We start from the raw sequence: 18,990 nt of genomic DNA, 5'->3' as shown, positions 1-18,990 counted from the left end.
TGGCAAGAGGTCATTATGGGGAGATATATGGATTGTTGAACCATCCATGATTGTGTGGAAGATTTGGAAAGAAAGGAATAGATGAATCTTCGATAACATTGAGCTACCAGTGGATAGAATCATATGCAAAATCGAGAATGGCATTAGCGAGGTTATGAATTCAAACTTGCAGGATAAAAAGAGTGGACTATGTTTCGAAATGGGATGAAGAAATGCAGAAAGCTTGGAATGGCCTTAGAATGCCTTCGGGGATTCGTATAGGATGTCAAACAAATAGATTGGAGATAAGGTGGGCCTTGCCTGTAGAGGGAAGAGTGAAAATTAATTTTGACGAGACCACAAAGCGAAACCCCAGTGAGGTTGGAATTAGATGTATCATTAGAGATAGTGAGGGTAGATGTTTGTGGGTGATGTTCAGAGCTATTGGAAAAGCCACAAACAATGAGGTTGAACTTGAAGCGTTGGCTAGGGGATTACAATTATGCTTAAGTAAAGGTTTCACAGTGGTTGATATCGAAGTGGACTCTATGCTTTCTATCAACGTAGTTAATAAAGGGTATTTAGTAAATTGGAAACTAAATAAATGGGTAACAATCATCAGGAATTATTTGTCAATTTTAAATATTATAATATGTCTCATACATTCCAGGAGGCTAATAGAGCAGTGGACTACCTAGCAAATTTGGGTGTGGTAGAAGAAAATAATGACAGATTAGTGGATTCACTAAAAGTGTGATCAGAACTGGAAAGCATTTTGGAGAAGAACAAAAAGATAGACAAAATACAAGAGAAGCAGGGAATTGGTTGAACAAACATGAGGCTAAGGGGTGTGTAGGTCTTCTGGTAGAAATTTTCAAAAATCAACTCTTTTTGCAAAAATAAATGTGGTTTTGTGATGAAGGCGTGCTTATATGGCTTAGTTTGTATTCTAATCGTTTTAACCTCAACCGTAGTGGAAAGGACTGAAAGTAGAATCTCTGAGAACAAGGAAGAGGAATTTCAAATGCAGTATAAATTGGAGGCTCGAATGGTAGGAATGACATGGGAAAGGCGCTACCCAAAGACTTCAAACAGAATTTGAATTCCTAACGTTGGATTATCTCGGATCAAATGTACAGGAGTATTAGGAAAGCGTGAATTGTATGCTTCTATGAATGGCTCGATCTCTTTAAACACACATGGTAAGGGTCGAGGAATGGGTGAATCTAGCATGGGTTTGACAGAGGCGAGCATTAAAAGACCGGTTTCACTGGGCAACAGAGTCTTTTTCTTATTTCAGTTGTTTCCATAAGCTAGAGCATGAGCTTTTGATAGAGTTGGTTTCATATGTGTTTTTTAGGATACAAGGCATCTCTTGTTTTTGTCAGTAGATTTGATAGATTTTCGTAATGGTCTGGTATCTATATGGACCATAGTATCTATTGGATGTAATTTCTTTTTGAATAAATAGAGGGCGCTACCCTCATAATTGGTAGCACTTAATTATCAAAAAAAAAAAAAATAGACTTTTTATTTTGAATATTTTTTAAATGCAAAATTGTTTTATGCTTTCTTCCCTTAAAATGTTGGTTCCAATGGCTAAATTGAATAATTTCTAATTTTAACCAAGAAAATTGATTTTTTTCAAAAGAATACTAAAACAAGTGCCACGCAGTGGCGAGTACTTGCCTTCATAATATTGTAATAAAAATATTTGTTGTAATTCTTAATTATAGTTTTGAATTATTGTTATTTTAAAATTATATTATTTTAATTATATGTTTGTAATATTAATCATAACTCTCACTTCAATAAAATAATATTAATAATTATAATATAACATAAACATTAAAGTGAAGGTATACATTTTTCTTAAGAATATAATCTTGATTTAATTAAAAAATTTATATAATTATAATTATAATAATAAATTTAATCTTAATAGCTTGCTAATGGGCCTAATTGGGCTAATCCAATCTCCTTAGAGAGTAAACAGGTGAAATGGGAATGTTTGGACAAAGGGTTGGTTAAGGTGAATTTTCATGGGGGCATCAAAGGGGAATTCGGGACCTTTAGGTGCAACTTTCGTGACAAGATATTCCTTGGGAATATTATTGCAATAGGAGTCAAAAAATTGAAGGGTAGAACAAACAATCTTGCAAAAGAACAGGTGGCATTCGAAGCAGTCTTATTGGCAAAAAAACTTGAACTGAAAAGAATACATTTAGAGGGAGATTCGATGGTGATAGTGAATGATTTATCGCAAGGAAGGGCGTTTGAATGGAATATAGACAAGTTTATTAAATCTAAATGGAAGGTGTTAAATATGTTTCAAGCTTTCAAAAATTCACGTGTATCATTTAGGTAATGAAGTGGCAGACACCCTATCCAAGTGGGCGGTGTCATTTAATGAAAATATTACTGTAGAATTTTGGGAAAGGTAAGATGATTTGGGATGGAGCAAAAATATTGAAAGTACGCAACCACCGTGAAGGATTTCATCATTCTGGAGAGCGGATCAAAGGTGGATGGGATAGCTAAGGCAGGAGGCATTAAAGTTGGGAATTCATTCTCGAGATAAATGACATTGAATGGAATTCACATTATCATTTACGCATAGAGTTTTCTAGAAGAGAGCGGAGAGAGAGTAGTTAGGGTGGCTAGGAGAATGGAGTCAAACTTCACAATGCTTACAGTGAAGCAACAACTTACATTTTTGGGCCCAATTTCGGAGAAAAAGTTGAAGGGAGTCTTCAGATTTCATGACTCCAAGTTTTTGCAAATTTTGGATGCCATTTTTGAAGACGAACTTATGAAAATGGAACATCAGTATTGTGTGAATGTCGATATCGTTACGATGAACTCCCAGTCTAGGGATTGGAATTAAGAACCAAAGAGGATGTGGAGTGGATAGTGAAGAAATGCATTGATGAAGAATGGATGTATTGGTTAACAAAAATATTGGCCTTGGCAATTCTAGGGAAAGGAATCAAGGGTGATGAAGGTGACTGGAGAAATGTGGGTGCCAAAGAGGGTGGTCTTCAGCCCTTTATAGTATAGAGTGTGAAGGGCTCAAGGGATGAACATCAAATAGAGGTGAAGTTGGGGTGGGAGTCACTCCTAGACTACCTAAATGAGTCAGAGATATTTTCTCAAGTAGAGGTTGAAGCAAAGAAGCAAGGTGGCTTGGAGCCAACCTTTGAACCCAAGAACTTTTGGTACAATGGTCCTATGCAAATGCAAGATGTAGAAAAAAAAGGAAAAATAGTTGTTTCTTTGGGTTGAAGGCCTGTTTTGGATGTGCCCTCTTTGTTTTGTGTTTTAATTTTTTGCTTCTAAAAAAGTATCAAGGCACTTAACTAGTGAAATTTGGCTAATAACAAGGCATTTTGTAATTATATAGATGATCATAGTAGGGTTGTTTAAAGCCCATTTATTATAGGGGGATAGAAAATATTGGGGTGGAGAATATTTTGTAAATAATATAGATGGGGAAAGGGTTAGTGGTAGATTCTTGGCGAGAAGGCCATTTTAAAATACACAACTTTCATGTTTTGTACTTATTATATTAGATTAATAACAATATATAATATTTTCATCTATAAAAAAATTAATGATAGACTTGATTAAAATTATTAATTTAAAATTATATATATTTTTAATTATACTTATGTAATATTAATTATAACTGATCTTAATAAAATAACTATTAATAATCATAACATTATATAATATAAACAATAGAGTGAAAATAGGCATTTTTTTAATGACTAAATGAAAATATTTAAATGTTATAAAATTATATTATATATGTTAAAATGACTAAAAAGAAAACTACAATTTCGAAAAGATATTAAAAAATAGAAATTTCAAAAAAAATATACAAAATTATAATTATAAAAGATATATACAATAATTGGGTTTATTTTTTTAATAGAAAAATCACTTTATTTACAAGATTAACAATAAAAAATGGAACAAAAAAAGCTATTTAAAATAGATACTTATTCTTTAAATATAAAGAAATCTAAAAAAAACCCATAAAATCTATCATTCCTATAAATTTGCTCCTATAACACCAATTTTTTTTATCCACTCATAGTGTAGATAAATAATTTCTAATATAAAAATATAAATTTCAACTTTATAAAAATGAAGTTTATTTTGAAACAAAAATAATAATCACTTTTGATTGGTCAAAATAATCGATTAATTAGGCTAAGTGAATGCAATAGTATTGCCTACGACAAGTACTAAATATCTATCTCTTTACCCATCTCTCTCTCTCACTCTTACCCATTTATATATCCCTCTTTCTTGCCCTATCTCAACCTCCCTCTCACACTCACCCTATTACAAACATAACATGAGCTTGTTGCTAATAAAACTTGTTTATCTTCTCAATTCACCTATTGCACCTATGATTGATATAGCTTTGAAAAATGAAAACTTATTTAGACTATAATCATTATCTTATACCGTAGGAGATTGTTTATTCAATAGTCTTGAAGTTTTGCTTCATTTTCGTTATAGTTCAAATGGATTAATTGATCACTTTCTATTATCAGTATAAAAAAATGACTCTGATGCAATGCAAGCATTTGCATGTGAATTGCAACCAGATGTCTTGAATGAAATGCATGGTTTAAATGTTGTACCTACATACTTGGCAAAAAAGAGATTATCTGCCTCAACTGCTTTACTGGAAATAGAACGAGGGCTTTGGGGTGATACATTTTGTATACGATGGGTCTCAAAATGGCTAAACATACCAATTGCAATAAAGTCAATAACTAGGGAAAAAAATGTTTACATTTCAACAACAACATTAAAAAACATACATATAGTATTTTATTCCATGACAAAAACCCTATTGGTGGTCATTACAAGCCACTAATATGTAAGAAATCTTTCATATCTTGCACTACTACGTCAAATTACGTCTCAAATTTATGTTCAACATTAAAAAGCTATTGACGACAAATTGCACCTGAAATGTTAATCCAAGGTCTCAAAAAAGATATAGTTGCAACACAAAATTATGGTGAGAGTCTTTTTCACATATTTTGCTATTTAATGGATGGAGGATTTGATATATAATCTTCAAGACTATACATTGCACAATCTTTTTGCAATGCAAGAAAAGGTAATCACATAAATGTGAACCATTACATAGACCTTTACTTAACCAAAAATATGTTGCAAACAATCCCATGTATTTCAAATTGGCAAGGCTATATTATCAACATGGCGATGCCTTATTCATAAGGCAAAATTGAAGGAGGGCATTTCTGTTTACAATTGTTAGCAACCATATTAAACATAACTATTAATTTATGGTCCTTAACGACCAAACAAATTGAACAGGTTTTCAAAAATGAAGAAATAACAAACAAAACATTTAACATAATAGCATTTGAAACAAATACAACACATATACACTATGAGCCACTAGTACTAACACATATTCGACAACCATTTCAAAGAAATAATTTAACTTATACAAGTTCAATTATAAAAAAGAAAAAAGAAAAAGAACAAGGACCAAATAAGTGTCTATCATTTTCTACACCAAACTATAACACAATAGATAAAGAGATACTTAGTGAAAAGAAAAAAATATCATTAAAACAATTAAATTATTTTTTGCATAACACTAAAACAAATGAACAACATTGTTCCAAAAAAAGAAAATATGAAAAAAGAACTCCAACACAAAAATATTTGAAAGCAATTCAGGATACTCCTCAACACGAATGCTATATTTGTCAAAGATTACAATTTGATTATAACATACAAAAACTTACTAAGAAAGAACAAGAAACCCATGAAAGGTTCACAAGCCTAAGAATTGTACATTTCATAGTAAATGTTTGCAAACATTGTAATCAAATGTTACAAAATGGTAACCTGCCAATCTTTGCTACACCACAATTCATAAGACGAAACAAGCCTATTAATATTTAATCATCTATATCATAACTTGAAGAGCAACTTATATCATCACGTCTTGCTTTTGCACAAATTAGACAATGGGGACATAAAAGGTCTCAAATTGGATTAACAGGTTCCATTATTAATGTTCCTACAAATATAAACATTATACAAACCTTGCTTCCATGTTCAATAAATGAAACAATAACGATTGTTGTTGCATTAAAAAGGAAATAAAAATACAAAAAATCCATATCAGATTGGTATTGTTCATCCTAAACTAATGATGACAACATTAAAACTTTTATGCAAAAGACAATTATATAGGCAAGAAAAAATATCAATAGACAACACTTGGAAAACAACTTTTCAAAAAGAAAAAAACTACAAAATTGTGAATTAAAAAATGAATATGGTGATAGCAATTCAAATAGTGAAGAAATCGACAATAGTGATGAACTAGAAACACATTCTGATACACTTGTACACAAATTTACAGAATCCCGATCGATATATGACTTGCATGATAAAATAATTGAAATAGCACCCGGTGAAGGAAATCAACCACTTGGAATTTTAAGGATAAGTATGCAGAAGAAATGAATTTTCCAACTCTTTTTTTTGGTGATCCAAGAGATCTAGACATAACGAAAAAAATTCAAGTATCAAAAAATTGCTCAATGGGAGATTTTACACTCAAGTGGTGATTTTGCAACTCATACAACTAATCTATTTTTCAAAGTCATGTGAATCACCATAGACAAAATTATTTCAACTATATCAATAAGAATTAGAAAAGGTCAGTTGAATGGATGAAGCCTACTTGCAAAAGATGTTAATCACAAGACAAATTTAGAAAAAAATTAAAATTAGACATTAGATATGTGGATTTCAAGCATATTCATGCCTCTCTAGATTATTTAACAACAAACAAAAAAAAAATATTTGCAATGATAAGACAACTAGGTCCTCCAATGTTCTTTTTGATCTTCTCAAGTGCAGAGAATGTATGGCCACCATTAATATCAACTTTAACCATGTTGTACAAAAATCGACAAGCAAAGAAAAATTCTACACAAGAACATGAAATTGATATTGACTCGCTTATTCAAAACGATCCAATTGCTTGTACTCGTTATTATAGACATAGAATTAGTTGTCTTAAAAAATTATTGCTCAACGATGACACAATTCTAGGCCATGTCAATACTTTCTTCTTTGTCACATAGTTTCAAAATAGAGGAAATGAACATGATCATGCTTTAATATGGGTTAGAGATGCTCCTATATATGGAAAATTAAAAAATTTAGAAATAGAACAATTTGTTGACAAGTATATTACATGCAACACAAAAACACTAAATGAAAGACTTGGCAAGTTGCATCGACACCACCACACAAGAAGTTGTAGAAAAACAAAAAAAAACACATTGCAAATTTAATTTTCCTCTACCACCAATGAGAAAAACAATAATACTTGAACCAATAATAGCAACTAATGAAACTATAACAAATAATGCTATTAAAATATCCAAATTTCTACAACAAAAAAACTATGACGAATCTATGAGTTTCAAAAATTTCTTAACTGAAATAGACACGAATGAAAACAACTACATAAAAGCAATACAATCAACACTAACAAAATCAAAAAAAATTCTAAAAAGGGATCCACCACATATTTGGAATAATAGTTTTGCTAAGAAAATATTTGAATTGTGGGAAGCTAATAGTGATGCACAATTTGTCCTAAATGCATATGTTGTTGCAACATACTATTCGTCATACATGACAAAAATTGACAAATCTATGACAACATCTTTCAAACAAGTACGAAGAGACCATGAAACGATAAAAAATGATGCTATACAAATGATACGTACCCTTGGAAATACCATGCTCAACCTACAACAAATGTGTACTCAACTTGCAGTACATATAGTACTTTCACTACCTTTAAATTCAAGTTCAAGAACATGTGTGTTCATTAACACATCTATACAAGAAGAACACACATTTATTCTAAAGTCTAACTCACTTTTAAAAATGGAGCCTGATGATTCAAATGAAATCATGTGTAAATCAATTATAGATCATTACATCACTTGTTCAGACAAATTGAAAGCAATTTGTCTTGCTCAATTCATGTCATAGTATAAAATTATTAAAGGAAAAATAGTAAAGTGAATAAAATGTAGTATCATCAGATTTGTTAAATATAACAAGCATATTATGAAAACTATTACAAAGAAAAACTATTATTATACATTCCATTTCAAAATAATGAAAATACAATAATTGAAGGATTTAAAAAAATTCAAGATGCTTACATTCATTATGAAAAATAATCACAAAAAATGAAGCCAAATATACATACAATTTCAATTCTATGTGGGGAGATTTAGACGATGCATTTGAAAAAGTTGAGCAAACTGAAATTATAAGTGAAGATCAACTTACCAAAGAGAAAACAATTAACAATAAAGTTGAAACATATGATCTAACATCAGATTTACAATGTTTACAAGAAGACAAGAAAACTAAATTTGATATTGATTTTCAAATTGTACAAAACCCAAACCTTCTTGAAAATGTACAATATTATAAACTCGAACAACAACTAAATGAAGAACAAGAACGAATTATAAAAGGCATTGCAATAAAAAAAATGGACGAAAAAAAACCCTTATACGTCTTCTTAACTGGTGGTGCAGGAACAAGTAAAATGTTTACAACAAAAGCAATTTTCCAAATGCTACTACATATGTACAAAGCAAATCTTGATTCTAATCCACTCAAGCCAAAAGGACTAGTCATGACTTATACAAGGAAAACAATATTTAATGTAGACACTCTTCAGAAGGATATGTTCAATCGTTTACTCCCGCAACTTGAAAACCTCACTTATGAAGACTACATCAAATAGAAGACAAGAGTAATATTTATTGTTCGTGGCCTACAAGTGGAAAGGAATTATACGCTGGATCATATCAATGTAATAATCGATTTGCAAGAGAATTCTATACCTCAATTGGAATCTTTATCTCGAGTATACAAATTAGTTCCTATTTCTATTTTTTAATTAAACATAAAGTTTATTTTCTCTACAAATTTATTGTAATAATTTTTTCCTTTCTTTGCAGGTTTTTCAACAATAATTCCATCTCCATGGAATATTTTCAACACATGCTCCAAGACTGTACACATAAAGTTGTTATTCTTGCTTTCAAGACTTCCTATTCAGTCCTCTCTGGTTTCTTTTTAATTAGTCATAAAACCAAAACAATGTGTGTTTTAACAATTATTTTTGCACTCAGAAATTTCAAAATTAAATTATTATTTTTCTTCATTTGCTTACACTGTACGCGTAATAAACTTTGATACCTTGCAAAACAATTTAAAATAGCGTTTCTGTGAAAGTTCATGTGCATCTCTATGTATATACTTTGAATTTATATATTTTTGTGTATGTAATTTTCTATAAATATCATATGAAGTGAGTGGAAAAGTCATTTAAAAGAGTCTCAACGATTTAGTATCTTCGTATGTTACACTTTTTTTTTCAAAGAGTAAGCATACAAATTATTCTACAACGTAAAACTAGGACAACAAAGCCAATTAGTGGAGTTTTGACCTTATAACAGATTTGAATGTTCAAAATATTATTTAGAAAATGGGTGAAGTTTGAATTGAATATGAATCAGGTAGTGGGAGGATCGATAGTTCAAGAAACAACGATTTTAGGTTTAACTACTAACTGGTCTATAATAAGTTTAACAAATACATTTATTTAGGTTTAAATTTTAATTTATTTATGTGAAGCTTAATAAATACAAAATCTGTCACAGAAATTGATAACCAAAATATTAGCAATATTCATAAGTATTTAACCAATTTAATCATCTTTCAAATTATTCAACTTATAATTATAAACCTTTAGTATTTGAATGTTTGAAAGTTATTATAAGAGACTACTTAAATATTTGTAATTTGTTTTTGAAGAAATGAAATAATCATAAGTTATACTATGCCTTTGTAACAATCAAAGTGTCAGGACTCTTTTAAGTTACCTTTACAAGCAAATGTCAACAAGTCAAATTATGTTAGTCTAACAACTAGAAAACTTAAAATAATAAGCATCCTTTATATTTAAAACAACACAATGAATTGAAGGGATCGATCCATTTCTCCAAGATGTAATGCACAAAAGACTCCTTTAGTTTATATGGTATAATACATTGAAATACGTCTTCACAATTATTCTTATATTTTTATTTTCGAGGTGAAAATATTTGTTGTTAGGATTAAATAACTAAATATTTGTTTTCATAATAGACTGCATGATTATATGTGTATTCAAAATAATTCATGTGAAATCAATTAGAATATAAATGGAAGAAATAGATAAAAAAAATTGTGATAATATGAAATTAATAATCACAGATTAATCGTGTTTATTCATTGTTGATTTAGCTAACAAAGTTCTTGATGAAAGTTAGAATGAGGTTATACATGATAAAAGTGGAATGAAGGGCTAAGCAAATCGAGTAAACCATTTGAAACAAGTTTTGCTTTTAAAACCCATGTTCTCAAAATTTTCTCACATAGGTTCTTAGAGGGGCAATTATTATTATTACACCCAAAGCGTATTAAGTTCTCACATAATGGATATACAAACATCTCTTAAAAAATATCAAAATGAAGAGAATGGTTATAGCAACAACATTTTTTGATTATTATAATCAAATATTATACTTTACAATTACATAATATAATAATAATAATGTGCTATAATTGAAATTACACATGTACAATCTTTAATTCTCCTTATTTTTAGCTGTGCATTGTAAAAAATATTCTGAATTTTTAGACCATACCAAACATAGTTTTTTTTTACTTCAAAATAATATCTAAATAAAATCAATACTAGCAAGAACATCATTCAATGTTATTTCGCAAATCTAGAATACTACATAACTTGTAACAAAAATAGATCAATATTGATAATGACATCAAAAGTATTGAGGTCAAAATTCTTACATTCAAAAATAAAAGAATTAAATATGAAACCATATTTGCCTTTTATTATTACAATTATCATTAAATAATTCCTTATGCTTTCAAATCTATTTAATCTCACCTCCATACAAAAAAACTTTTGACTTTAAATACACTTTAAAATCATAGATTTTTTATAAGAACATGTATTATACAATGTAGCGTCGTAAACTGTACGCACTTGCTAGGGTGGTACAATTTCACACCTAGTTTAGCACCCGCCTTGGCGCATTTTGCATTTTGCATTGCATTTCCCCTTTAGCACTTAATTAATTAAATTAATTAGGTCTAAGGTCCTATTTTATCATCTCCCATATCATAAAGTTGGGCCCTTTCATTAAAGTGTGCCCTTTTCATTTTATTCCTCCTATACATCATTTAATCAAAAACCCTAATTAGGTCCTATTTTGAACTTGGGGGCTTGATTTCGGGGGTCAAAACATCTCGAAATCACCTGTAACTTCTGGATTCTCTCTAAAATCATCATATCTGACGGCCCTGAAAATTTGGTGAAAAGTTGTCAGGACCATGGCGCCCGTGCAACATGGTCCCGGACATTTTTCCCGAAATTTTGGGAGCACGATCCAATCATAAAATAAAGCTTAACCCCAAGAAATTGGCGGGATATTCAATCTCTAGGTCGGCCAAAATACGAATTTACAACCTAGGGTTTCATATATAAAAGCTCTCTTTCCTCATTAGAAAGGATGGGATTTTTGGTTTCCAGGACCTTCTATGCAGCGAAAGAGCAGATTTTTGAAGACTTCAACAACATTCAACATCACTCTATCAAGCATCTATCAAATTCATTCATTCATCCAATTAGGGCTTGGAAGACATTGAAGAACAATAGGAGATTACCGACTGAAGATTGGCTTGTACTCCTCCCTTGAGGGTTGGGTATGATTTCATATCGTTTTCATGTCCTTACATAAGCTTTGATATATCATTTATTCATGCTTTAGATCACATTGCATCTTGATTTAGAGCATTTACATTATCATTTACAAGCAATTAGGGTTTACTTTCTAGGTTGCTCTAGTTTGCTTTCTTGCATTTTTGGACCTTGCACACACACTAGGTCTGCACACACAATACATTTTACAAAACAACTTGGCTATTCGTGGAGGTGGAAATCACCGAAGCGGGGGTTTGACTAAGGCAAAACCCTATATAGCCGCCCTTCCCCCTTTTTTCAGATATTATTGCAGGTTTCGGGATTCGGACGACGCCGCAGGACACAGATCCGGAAAGAGGAGACTAAGACAGAACTCTGTGTGCAATTGCAGCTCAGAAGACTGGGACAGCGGCGCTGGGTGCCCTGGTCCTGCCAGGACAGGGGCGCTGGGCGCCCTAGTCCCTGGGACAGAGGCGCTGGGCGCCCTGGTCCTCCAGACAGATAGCTTTCCGACAGTTTCCAGACAGTGTTTCAGGGTGCAAAACAGTGGTTTCCAGAGCAGTTTCAAGGGCAGAATCAGGACAGTGGCGCCCGCGCCCCCGTCCCGAACATTTTCGGTCAGATTTTAACTCCGGGTACACATTTTCATTCTTATTTCATCCTTGTATTTACAGCTTTCCATTGTTTAAATTCAATTCTGCAATCTTGTTATTAGTTCATACTTGCACTTTGGGGTTAGGGATTGAACTTGCATCATTTGATCTTCCAATTTCAACAAGGGAATAGAAATCCTAATAGATATCCCGTGGCTCTCTCTTTCACAAAAAGAAGTAGCCAATTGTGCGATATCTCTAGGCTCTTTCGTATTCCGTAATGTGTGTCAAAAGGTAGGATTAGGGCATGTTAACCTAGTCTCGCTTTTTCCCCTACACATACAAATACAATATATAATTATTATTAAACCATACTTATCTCTAATATACTGTTATTACAGAAAGAGTTATTAAGATTAAAATTATGATTACAATAATAATCATAAATATTATGGCAGAGATTGAAACATAAATATTTTGGCAATTGGAGCTAAAAGATTGAAGGAAGGTACAAACAATGAAGCCAAAATGCAAGCGGTTTTATTAGTAGTCAAGATGGCCAAGAAATTATCAGTATCACAATTGCATTTGGAGGGTGATTCTCTAATTGTTATCAATGCCATTATCTGGGGTGAAATTGCAACATGAAAATTAAATAAATATGATAAAATTATAAGAGAACTTATAAGGATTTTAAAATTACTCATGTGTTGAGAAATGGAAATATGGTGGTGGACGGGTTGTCAAAGTGGGCAATTATCATTAATGGAGGAGGAAATGAAATTTTATTGGGAGGATCTCTGAGAGATCCAACTTGATTAATAGTGATGGGTTGTACGTCACCAACTACAACAACTATAATGGAAAGGTGTGTATTTTAAATGCGATGGGACGAGCATTTTGTTATAAAGGCATTTTGGATATTTTTATTGCACAAATATTTGAAATTGGTGTAAGGTGGCATGCCAGGGTTGGTGACAAAGAGTTGTAGGATGGATGTGAATTTTATCATAGTGACTACTAAGTAGCAATTGGCGTTTTTGGCTCAAATCTCAAAGAAGAGATTATAGAGCATTTCCAAGCATGGTGATCCTCTGTTTGTATTATGAGAATAGAGCACTGATATTGAACTAATATTGATATTATTTCATTTCTTATGGCGTGGGGGTTGGAGCTAGGAAGCAAAGAGGATGTTTAATGGGTCCTAAAGGAATGTGTGAATGACGAATGAACTTTTGGTTTGAGGTTGATTCTAGAGTGGGCACGTCTAGGTGAAGGTCTCATGGCACCGGAGGGCGATTGGCTGAAAATTGGAGATCAAAATCCACTACTTCAACCTTTCATTTAGTGGAGTGAGTCAAGTGATATTGATGAAAGGAAAGTTGAAGCCCATATTTGTTGGAGGCTTTGAAATATTATATTTGTGAATGGAGATTGGAATGAGATGGTGTTAGTGCGACGAAGGAGTAGAAAGGGAAAGCTCATGCAAAGTTCAAACTTAAATATTATTGGGTCAATGGGCCCCTCAAGGCAACCAAAAAATAGTTTGTAAGGGAAATGGACTTTTTTGTGGATACTCTGTAGGTTTTTTATAATCTATATATATATACGTGTTTCCAATTTTGTTGATATTTTGTAATTTTGTATAAATGGCCAACTATAGTAATGACCTCAGGTATATTTCATGTATTTATGAATAGGGAAGCTAGTCGATATGGGGAATGTTACAATGTGTTAGATACTGATGTGGTGGTTTAGTGTATGGAGGGGTAGTTAGGGTTTGTAGTCCTTTGAATTTTACAATTATAGACACAAATACTTTATAAAATCAAAAATTTAAATATTAATAAAAATACTATATTACCCATAAAATAATAATAATATAAACATTATAGCGAAAACATACATTTGTCTTAAGAATATAGTCCTAATTTAACTTTAATTTTTAATTATACTTGTGTAATATTAATTATAACTTATTTTAATAAAATAACTATATATTTTTTAAGCAAAAGGCCACAACCTATAATATATTAGATATACTATGAAAAGATTACATAGTGTATACAAAAAGTAATGCTACTACCTCATGAATCTTCTATACCCTACTAGGTACATGTCGAATTGACCAACCTTCATTTTTGGATGACCAAATGTTCTTGGTAATGAAGGTATACAACATAATAGTATGACCAGTGGATACATGACAAAGTATCCTTGCCCACCTTGATCAACAAATATAAGAGAATTACTTACATGTGAGCAGACTAACAAAAAATTTCTATCTTTGTAGTTGACATTCTCACTACTACACATCTTTTATCAACAAACAAACCAAAAAACCCAATCCGTGAGGGTTCATTTTGCATTTCCTGATTCTCGAGAGGAGGAAGCATCCATTGGAAGCAGAAAAGAAGATGGAAACCTATGCGGGTCTACCAGAGCATGTTCACAAAGTTCCCATACTGCATTGAATTTTGCCACTACAATTGAAGCCAGTGGCTCTCCAATTTTAATTGCATGTTGTTGAATCCATTGGAGGAAGGCTCGAGGAGATGTGTATCCTAGTCCATAAATGAAGGAGAGAAGGACTAATCTTGGCACTGTGTCGTACATGAAGTAATCCCTGTTTAAAAAACCACCCCACCAAATGTCCCCTGCAAATAGGTCATAGTTATCCAACCGACTATTCAATTATTCCTAGGTAAATAAAGTTGAATGCATTAAAGCCCCCATTATCATCTTTGTGTAATCCTTTGACTGTGTAAGATCCATCACCATGGATGCTAGCCTTGGGGCAACCATGTTTGCAATAGCCACCAAGTTAGCCGCTATCCATTCTTCACCTAGAATTATCCTCGCTGCCCACTCAATGTTTGCATACGACACTGCAACAGCCTTAGACAATCATAGAGGATGGACGTTTTCATTCGGCCCTATAACATGAAGTCCCCCCTGTAGTTGAATGTGAAGAGCCATATTCGTTGTTTGAAATAAGATTACTATACTTTGCAAAAAGAAAACCAAACACGAAACCCTAAGATAACATTCTTGTAGTTGCAAATTTATAAAGCCCATTCGAGGAAGGAAAGCATTGTATTTCCTAAAACTCATGCAATACATCTATGTTTATTTAATTTCCTTGTCCTTTGCCTTCCACGTTGGTTCGCCTGCAAGAGTCTTTAATAGAGCTCATTTATTTCATGAAATGATTTACAATCTGTCAAATGTGTGATTATCCCTGTGGGAAAAGATATTCCTTATGTTTGATATCCTTCGCAAGAGTGAGGAGACTAATTCTGGAACAATGGATGGACATGTGTCATTTTGTTTCATTCTAGAGATCGTACAGTACCTCATGGTTTCCCCCCCCCCAAAAAATCTCGGTCTTTCCCCATGTGGGAGAATTGTGAAGTGCTATAAGATGTGTGTGTTCTTTCTATTTAGAATAGGCTGACCTCACCCTGTACACACATACCATCATTTGTTTGCGAGCTCTAGATGTACCCCCTCCCTTCCTGTTGGAGTGTCATGCCAAGTTGGATGGGTCATCATAACACGATCAATGACTTGGCTCGCGCTCTACATTTATCCAAATGCATTATTTCATTTCCTGCACTCACAATATGAAACCGTTAGTGATAAAAAAAAATTAAACTCTGGCCTTGTCCTCTTCCAACTGTTTCTTCAACTTTATGTGTTCGTATATCTCTCTTGATGATAAAATTGTGCTTCATGACTCCTTATCACATCCCATATTAGCCAGTATGTCTCCCATGGTGTTAGCTTCTCTATAACAGTGATCAATCTGATAAGAAACCATAAGAGTTAGTAATTCTTTGGCCTCCTGTATGATGTAGTCAATCTGTCAATTGAGGGTTTGGGGTTTAATTAAAGTAGCTCGATTATATTTTGTGAATGCCCTTCTATGATTATATTCTTAAGTTTTAGCTTAATAGCTAAATTGATACCAAATAAAAGGGCCCATACCTTTGCCAAGTTGTTAGTACCATTTGGGATCCTTTCATAGCCTGCTATTAATGCACACCCTTCCTGATCTCGAATGACATTCCCAATCCCTAATATTCCTAGATTCCCTCGTGCTGCTCCATCAAAATTTAGTTTCAGGAAGTTCTTTTTGGGGTGTTTCTATCTTATTTCTTTTCGGTCAATTATTTTCTCTGCTTTACACATCAAACTTCCCTTAAATGGAAGCTTTATATACTTCTACCTTTTTGATATGTTATCATCCCATGATGAGAAGGAGGAGTTTAATTTTTTCTTCCTTGTTGTATAAGCATTGACTGATTCTGAAATTGTCATCTCTATTCTGTTCATGATGGTCGTAGTCTTACTATGCACTCTTCTGAAAATGCGTTTGTTCCTTTCCCACCAAATATTCTATATGAGCACTATTGGAGCCACCTCCCAAATGACTACAAAAAAGGATTCTTTGTAATTCCTAGGCCAAGATTCAAATACTTATGAGATGGAAGACTAAATGGGGATGACCATTCTAGTTTCTGCAATAACCAAAGCCAACATTCTTAGGCCACCTGACAACCTAACAGCAGATGATCTACTGTTTCCATGTCTTGGTTATACATAATGCATTGGAAAGGTTGAGCGATTATGAGAAGAGCTAGCCCATCACTAGTCAATATACTCCCTTTTAGAGCCAACCATGCAAAATCACCTGCCTTTTGTAACCCACAATCTTTCCAACAGAAGGAGAATTTTCTAGATGAATGAGTGGAATCCTGGTTAATAACTCTTTGAACCCTTCCTTAATTGTGTATGCTCTTGATTTTGAGGGAGTCCATATGATCTTGTCTTTAGTGTCTTTGTAAAAAAACATTCTTTGCTTTAGTTATGTTTCTAGTTTCCTTATCTATTGTTGTGGGACAGGGAGATGTACAAAGTCCTTCCATTTTGCATGGCATTTACCATTAATAGGGATTATAGTGAAGTAATCACTGACTGTATAACCCCAATCAGATTGCATGATAGCTTTTATGTCTTCTAATCTCTAAATATTATCCAATGGCGGATAGTTGTTCCATGAGTTCCCAAAATCTTGTTGTTCTTCCATCGTGTAGGACTCAGGATAATTTTGGTAGCACAGATGCTCTACATCTTCTAAGGAAATTCCACATCTTAGAGCCATCGGGAGGGACTAACAATGTAAATATTCTTCTAGTTTCATGATAATCTAGATACCTGTCTCTTATAATGGAAGCCCAAATTGAGGACGTGTCCTCATATAGTTTCCATACCAACTTAGTTCCCAAGGCAATATTTCTATCTTCAAAGTTTGGTATACCCGCTCCCCCATAAATTTTAGGAAAGAAAACCTTTTCCCAAGCAACCAGACGAATTTTGTTTTTTGTATCTTTGTTCCCCTTCCAAAGAAATTTCTTAAGATGGGATTCAAGCTCATCTCTGATCTTGAAAGGCGTGGGAAGAACTGACATGATATAGTTGGGGATGGAAGTCAAAATAGTTTTGATCAACACGATTCTTCCAACTAATGAAAGCCAATTACTTTTCCAAGAATCCATCCTATTTTTTATAGACAAGAGGATTGAATCCCAATATTGACCCCTATTCACCCTAAAGAACATTGGGATACCCAAACATTTACAAAGTAGCTTTGCTAATTTTTAACCTAGGGTATTGGTCAACTTGTTTGAAAGTAATGGAGAACAATGAAATAAGAAGATTTTTGACTTGGCTTCACTCACTTTTTGGCTAGAAACCTCTATGTATGACTGCAGGACTCTATTGATTGCCTTTGCTTCTCTAACTGATGCTTCCCCAAATAGAATTGTGTCATATGCAAATAGGCAATGTATGACCACTACTTGTATTTGAGGAATTAGAATCCCATTCCAAACTAAATCATCCCTCCTTGCAGCTATCAATCTTCTCAAGGCTTTTGCCATTATGATAAAGAGAGATGGAGATAGGGGATATCCTTGTCTCACCTCCTGAGAAGAAGAGAAGAAACCTACTAGGTTTCCATTCAAAAGAACTGAGAACTTTGCCCTTGAAATGCATGAGAGAATCCAATTACTCCATAGATTTGAGAACCCAAACCTAATGAGAACTTGTTGTAAGAAATTCCAATTTACCCTATCATATGCCTTCAACATATCAAGTTTGATCATCATTGCTTCAAGTTTGTGTGTCATGATTGAGTGTATCACTTCATGAACCACTAATGCTCCCTCAACTATTTCTCTACCTGGGACAAAGCCTCCCTACTGTTTGGCTGAGCCAATCTGATTGAAATGGCCTTTGTAATTAAAGTGGTGTTAACCTGTTTCAACATTTTGCCATGTTTTTTTTATTCCTCCACCATTTTCCAGATATCTGATCCCATGAAGTTCCAACATTTTTGAAAGAAAATTGCAGGGAATCCATCTGGCCCTGGTGCCTCGTCTGGATGAATAGAAAAGATTGTTTCTCTTATCTCTTCTAATGAGAAAGGTTTCATGAGAAACAAGTTGTCCTGATTTGTTATGA

This window comes from Cryptomeria japonica, chromosome 10 (genome assembly GCF_030272615.1).
Source record: "Cryptomeria japonica chromosome 10, Sugi_1.0, whole genome shotgun sequence".
Classification (NCBI taxonomy): Eukaryota; Viridiplantae; Streptophyta; class Pinopsida; order Cupressales; family Cupressaceae; genus Cryptomeria; species Cryptomeria japonica.
The sequence above is the reverse complement of the archived record's forward strand: the minus strand, read 5'-3'. Positions refer to the sequence as shown.